This window comes from Chinchilla lanigera, unplaced genomic scaffold (assembly GCF_000276665.1).
Source record: "Chinchilla lanigera isolate Chin_1 unplaced genomic scaffold, ChiLan1.0 scaffold00029, whole genome shotgun sequence".
Classification (NCBI taxonomy): domain Eukaryota; kingdom Metazoa; phylum Chordata; class Mammalia; order Rodentia; family Chinchillidae; genus Chinchilla; species Chinchilla lanigera.
The window spans coordinates 16,775,909-16,783,016 of record NW_004955430.1 but is presented as its reverse complement, the minus strand read 5'-3'; the positions used below and the strand labels follow the sequence as shown (position 1 = coordinate 16,783,016).

Genomic DNA, 7,108 nt, shown 5'->3' with positions numbered 1-7,108 from the left:
GTCAAAACATTAGACCACACTTATAACCAGGGGCTAAGTGATGACCACAGCATGCCTAAGACTGGCCTGCTGATACTCGTCCTGGGCATGATGTTAATGAAGAGTAACTGTAATAATAAAGAGCAAACAGAAGCCATCATAATCCCAGATTTTATATTATGTTACTAAGCTACAGTGATAAAAACAGCATGGTACAAAATAAAACTTGATATGTGTTTCAATGGAACAATATAGGATGTCAATATAACCCCAGGCATATACAAATACACCATCTTTGACAGAGGACCAAAACATGTATGCTGAAGGAAAGAGAGCCTCTGTAATAAACAATGCTGAGAAAACTGGTTATCCACATGCAGAAGATTGAATTTCCATTTCTCTAACCATGGAGTAAGCTAAAATCAAAACAGATCAAAAACCTAAATGTTAAAACAGAAACCATCTGCTGGAAGATAAAATAGATAAAACTCTTAAAGACATAGGTATAGGCAATGACTTTCTGAACAAATTTCCAAATGCATAAGGAACAGCATGAAGAGTGAACAAATGGAATGATATCAATTTAAAAACAATCCTGAGCAGCAAAGGAAAAAACCAACAGAAGGAAGCAACAACCTACAGAAAAGGAAAAGTATTTGCCAACTATTCATCAGATAGAATAGTAATATCTAGAATGTACTGTATAAAGAACTCAAAGAAATTACAGCTCCAAAATAAAGACCCAATCAAGAGGTAAACAGCTGAAATGAATAAACATTTCTCAGAGGAAGTACAAATGGCCAATAAATACATGAAAAAAAAGTTCAGTACCTCTGGGAATTAGGTAATGCAAATTAAAACAACACTGAAATATCATTGTAATCCAGAACAAATGGCTACTATCAAGAAATCAAATAAGAGCAAACACTGGTGAGGATGTGATGGTGGTGGAGATCCCTTTTGCATTGCTGGTGGGAATGTAAACTAGTACAACTAGCACAGAAATCACTATAGAGATTCTGCAAAAAACCCATGAAAAATATAGATTCCATCTGACCCAACTATTCCCATTTTAGGTATCTTCCTGAAAACACCTGAAGGTGTCATATTACTGTGATGAATACATACCTATGTTTATACCAGCACAATTCATAATAGCTAAATCTTGAATGTGGTATGTGTTCCATCAACAGATTTATGGATAGAGAAAATATGGCATCCATATATGATACAGTACTACTCTTCCATAAAGGATAAATTTGAGTCATTTGTGGGAGAATGGACGCAACATGAGACCATAATGTTAAATGGAAGAATGTGTTTACAAGTCTGCTTAACAAATGAGTCCCTCCTTTTCATTTAAGTCAAATCACAAAAAGGAACATCTACAAAGCAACAAACAAAAATTCAATGTCTTCTACTGCAGACTGCAAGAATCAAGTATTACATCTAAATGTAACTTCAAAAAGATTGAAATTAGCTTCCATCCAGACAACTATGAAATGATTAATTCCATCCAGGCTGGTAACAAGTTTTTCGATGCATTAAATGGCAACATAAGCAAAATGATAGTTTAAAATGAGGATCAGACATACTGTTCTTCAAATATCACAAGATTATTAATATACTCCAAACATGCAAATTCATATCCATCAATGTTCCTCACAATGTCATTATCATCTGGAGTAAGCCAGACAGGTTCATTAATAAAGCATTGAAATCAAAGTTGTCCAAACTCAATTCCCCAGAAATACTTGGTTTAAAGGAGCAGGTAGTAGTGACAACTACTTTTGCTCCATCATGCCCCAGTCAACATTTCAAAAAAATGGATTCTCCTGAGCATCAGAAATCCTATTTGAAGACGACAGCCCAACCATTCCTTTGGATCCAAGCTCTCCAGGACACTTGCAGCTTTTACAGACAGAGAACATGGTATGTGAATGTTTCTTTCCAAAATAACTTACAAGGTAATCAACTAAATTTTGATCAGAGTTATCAAAGCCTTCAACAGCATAAAATGGAGACTCTTCGACCATCTCAAATATTTGTACTCTGAGAATCCACCCGTTAACACTGAAACCATAATCTCCTCTTATAATTTCTGGAGCAAGGTAATTAGGAGCACCACAATGGTTGTATCTCCTAGCTATGGTCCTTCCTTCCTTACACACACACCAGTCAGTGAGTTTAATGTCCCCTTCTGAGTCCAGTAATAAATTGTCCAATTTGAAATTTCTAGAAAGTGTCCCTCGTTCATGAAGATAACTGAGTGCTAAGGTGACTTCTACAGAGTAAACCCTGGCATGTTCTTCCGGGAGTATTCTTTGTTGTCGCAAATGAAACACTAGATCTCCTCCACTGACATAGTCTAGAACAAAGAACAGTCTGCTTTCTGTCTGAAAGTAAGAATGCACTGCAGCAAGAAAAGGATGACTAGATACCGGCTCCAAAACATGGCTCTCTGTCTGTACCCAGTCAAGGCTGGCAAGCTCTTTTCCCACAACTTTCATTGCACAAATATGATTCTTCTTTACCTGAACCAGCAGTACTTTTGCGTAACTTACTCTCCCTTACCCAGAGCAAACAGAAGTCCTGAAGACCTAACTGGATGCTCTGTCACTTTCCCCAGTGTTCAGTGCCTCGTTCTCTTCATCTACTTGTTCCAAACCCTCAGGACTTGAAGAATCATATGGGTTGACTGTCTGTGCAGGGTCTGAAGGCATGGATGATTGATCCACTGGCATCATGAATTCCAGTGGCAAAGAATGCTGCTCACATTCAATTGTGACAAGTTTGTGGCACTTCTTAGGAATCAAGAGCTTACAGCTGACACACTTATATACCTGGCATCTAAGTCCTCCTAATGGTCCACGCATGTGGCGCAGTGACCACACCTGCTGAAATGTTTGCATTGGAAACTGGGGCCATTTGCACAATAAAGCTTTCTCCAGAGGCATGCACTTCTGCAGTAAATAGATTTCTCTTCTGGACATGGCATTTCAGGATGTTCTTCTATACAATGTGATGCATAAATTAAAGAGTCCAGAATCCTTCTTTAGCTCGAAAATCATAAAGACTTCACTGAACTCCCAACTGAGATGATATAGTATAGGGATTTCCTTCTTTACCCATTAATTTCATGGTGAAAAGCTGTTTATTGTCAAAAGAGTACACATTTTGAACTTCATAACAAAGGCCCTCTAAGGAGATGGAAGTATCAAAACGTGTTGTCATGATGTGTCTTCCCTTAGTCAGGGCCTGTTGGGTAGAGGTGTGGGTTGTAGACGCACTTGGGAAGGGACCATAGCAAGGTTGGCTGCTCAGGCAAACTGGCAGGAAGGGCTCCCTGAGTGAGTGTGGCCTGACTGCCTGCACTGACCACACTGGCTGGACTTCTGCCAGGCTCCCTGCAAAGTCATTTCTAATAGTGGTGGCTGGGCTTGGGCGGATGTACACTAGGCTTCTCTGTGTCCTTGTGGGCTGCTGGCTCTGACTTTGGTTTCCTACCCTGAACTTATCTTTGACTGTCTCAGTTTTTTGTGCCTGGCTCTGGGGAGACCTGCTCAGAGCTACTGAATGTTTCTCATCCTTCAGAAACCTGCCCTGGGTGCTTTCTAGTTTCTGTGCCATTGCTACTTGGGCTCAGGAAGATAGCATGGGTCTTTTTTCCTAGGTCACTGCTGGTCAGTCCCAGAGAAACCTTCCCAAGGGTGCCTGTGACAGTTGGATGACTGCTACAATGTAGCCTACTACACCATGTCTGGATGGAGTCAACCATTTTCTCAATCTTTCTTATATATTTGCTGTGCCTGGGGTCCTGAGGGTGCAGCCTGGAGAAGTGGGAAAGCAGCTCGGCAGGCTTGCTGTTGAGTTTCTGGCCAACTGAGCTCAGGAGACAGCTGTTATCAGAGTGTGATGGCTGTTCACAAGGGTTCCATGTTCTGTTGGGGCATGTGGCCACGGAAGTGAGGGCATGTCTTAGGGTTCTACGATCTGAGTCCCCCCTCCAATAAGAAGAACCTATGGCCCATCTGTTCCGCATACTGAATAAAACAGTGGCCACTTGTTTATTTTTATGTATCTGTCTATAAATCTTTTTATCTAATTTATCATTTATTATATGAACTGTTTACTTTTAAAGTACTAGGTCTTCAATCCTGCATCTTCATATTGAACTATATATCCTCTGACATTTTTTTTCAGGTACCCATAAAGTGTCTCAGTAAGTCATTAAATTTGTCAGGTTGGACTCCACCTTGTGATGTTCTTGCTTCGGTTGTTTGAAATGTTGCCATTACACTAAAGGAACCATCTTGCCTGCTTGTGTATTTAGAAACAGCAAAGAAAAACTAGGAAATCTTTCTGTGCTGTTAGGCACTGGAGACATTCTCACTTTGAAAGCAGCGTGTGTGCACTGACACTTTGCATGTGGTGGGCACAGTGCTGAGGGGTCTTTTCCGTACAAAGGAGCCATTTTCTCTGACGAGGCAGTGCTGGGTATTTATACTTAGCTGTGCAAGTTTATGATACTTTTCCTTCTGGATTGGCCATTTTTAGTTAAATAGGGAGTACTGAGACATTCCAGAAATTTCCACATAATTTTCCTTACGAGACAGAAATGCTAGTTTCAGATTATAACTTCTGGTTTGGTGGTAGTGCATCCATAACAGGTGGCAGCTTTGCAGTACACAAAAATGATTACTCATTCTTAGTTAATGAACTGAATACAAAAGCGTAATACTCAGTACTGTGAGGTAGAGTAAGGCAGACAGCACGTGGTGATTGCACGGCAGGTAGTCTTTGTAGACCCCAGAAACCATCACCCCAGTGGCAATGATGAACACATACAGTACTGTACTTTGACTCTTTCCTCGTGGCCACTTGTACTCACTTCCTGTTCTCCCATCCCAAGCAGTCCATGTACTTGGTGTCCCAGGAGGAGAGTTTGCACTAGATATGGGAAAGCTGTCACCATTCAGCACGTAGTTTTTTGTTTTGTACAGAGAAGATTCCATCGGCATAACCCTGCTGGCTTTCACGTGTCCTGCTGCTTGTCAGTGGTTGAGCCATCACATGCCATTGTGTGGATGGGCCATAAATTATTTATGCGCCCATCTGCTGATGGCAGTTTGTGTTGCCTCCAGTTTTGACTCCATGCTATTGGGCTTTCACTGGGATCTGGTGAGAGTGGCCCCCACTGCCACCCATGATGTTGTGCATGTGCTGTGCTGTCCCTCTGTGGCGCATCCCCCTACCCACCCCTCTAGACAGAAGCGGCGGTGCAGTGTGGTGTGGGTTGAGGCACATCGAGAACAACCTTGGTGCCTGCATGAGAGCCGTTGGTCGCTTGCTTGCTTCCCGGCCTTCCAGCCTTACAAAGGGAACCACACAAGTCCTCCCACCACCTGTGACTGCAGCTGTGGCCTTTCCTCCACCACTAATTATTTTCAGGTTAAAGATCACGATCTATTTCTCAAGCTGGCTAGGAGGTTCATGATATTTACCTTGTATTTTGCTTTACAAATCACATACATAGTACCTGTATTTGTACCCATCCTTTATTTCATTTTTAAAAGTCAAAGGTAATAAAATAAATCTACAATGAATCTTCACAATTGTACCATGAAAAAATGCATTGCTTTCACCTTTGTGCTTTTATAAAAGTTTATCCTAAGGAATCACTGAAAAATGGCTCAGGCCACCAATAATTTAACATAGTTAGAATTAACTAAGTGGAAGCAGTGATTATTCCTTCTCTTTTAACCTCTCTTTTGCACGTGGTGGTCAGGCAGCAGTAGGAAGCAGACAGGATGTAGCAGCGATGGTGAGTGCCCCACCACCTAGACATACACTGTAGTCCCCGTCTAAAGAGGGAAAAAACTAAACGGGAAGTATTCAAATTAATCTCAACTGTATTATATTTTCAGAAAGTAAATTATAATTTTAAATATGTACACAGCATTTTAATATCACATGCTACGCATGAATATGAAAATGTCTCATAATGTTTCTCTCATCTTCTTTGAATTAATGTAAACATAAAAGTCTGTTTCTTTTTTTTCCACTACTGACCATTTGCCTCTTCAATAGACAAATCTGTTTTAGAATGTTCTATTTTCCTTAATGACAAGGAAAAAACATGTTCTTTTATAACTCAATTCCCCTACTGTTCTTCTATTATTTAAATACCTCCACAGAGAGAAAAACAATGAACAGTTAGTATGATAAAAGAAAGAGAAAGAGAAATTTCATAGATTTCTGAAAACATTCACCAAGAATTACCATTGATGAGTTGATTACCTGATTAAATCCCATGATAATGTTTAGCTTTAAAAGTCAACCATTTCAAACCAAGCATGGTAGTGCACATGTGTAATCCCAGCACTTAGGAGGCTGAGGCAGGAGGATTGCTGTGAGTTCAGGCCTGCCTGGGCTATAAAGTGAGTTTAAGGCGAGCCTAGGATATAAAGTAAGTTCAAAGCCAGCCTGGGCTACAAAGTGAGTTCAAGGCCAGCCTGAACTGCATAGTTCTTGTCTCAATAGGACAAAAAAAAAAAAAAAAGGCAAGTACATTAATACTGGGCATGGTGGCATATGCCTGTAATCCCAGTACTCAGGAGGCTGAGGCAGGAGGATTGCTGTAAGTTTGAGGCTTGCCTGGTTTACATAGTGAGTTCAAGGTCAGCCTGAACTATAAGAAAGACCCTGTCTCAAAAAAAAAAGCTAATCATAGTAAATCTAATATGAACATGAATTAACTTACAGGTCCTCAAGAATGTTTCCCACATTGTTCTCACAGGATGAAAACATAACCTGATGAATTTAGTATTACTATGCTCTTGGGGTCCCAGCCTGAGCCTCCACTGACCAGGAACTTCCTCGCCTCTGCCTCACTCACTCGGTCCAGGGCCTTCTAAGGTCCAGTCCTTTTCCTCACTTTTGACTTTGCTCAGAACAGCTCTTTCTAGCTCTAGCTCCTTCCTCAACTTCGAGCCCTGAAAGCTCCGTGTTTCACACTAAGGGCTTTGGTACCCTCGTGGTTGCCCTATATGTTCATCACACTTGTTCTAGACGTTTCCATTACAAATCAACCAAACAGCTGAACCTTTACATCTTTGGCTTTTATGTT

The 7,108-nt window shown here is 40.8% G+C and overlaps 1 pseudogene; it reads right to left on the bottom strand.

Annotated features, from left to right (window-relative positions):
- Positions 1-1,564: 1,564 nt before the first annotated feature.
- On the bottom strand, positions 1,565-2,855 carry LOC102008879 (annotated as a pseudogene).
- Positions 2,856-7,108: the final 4,253 nt, after the last annotated feature.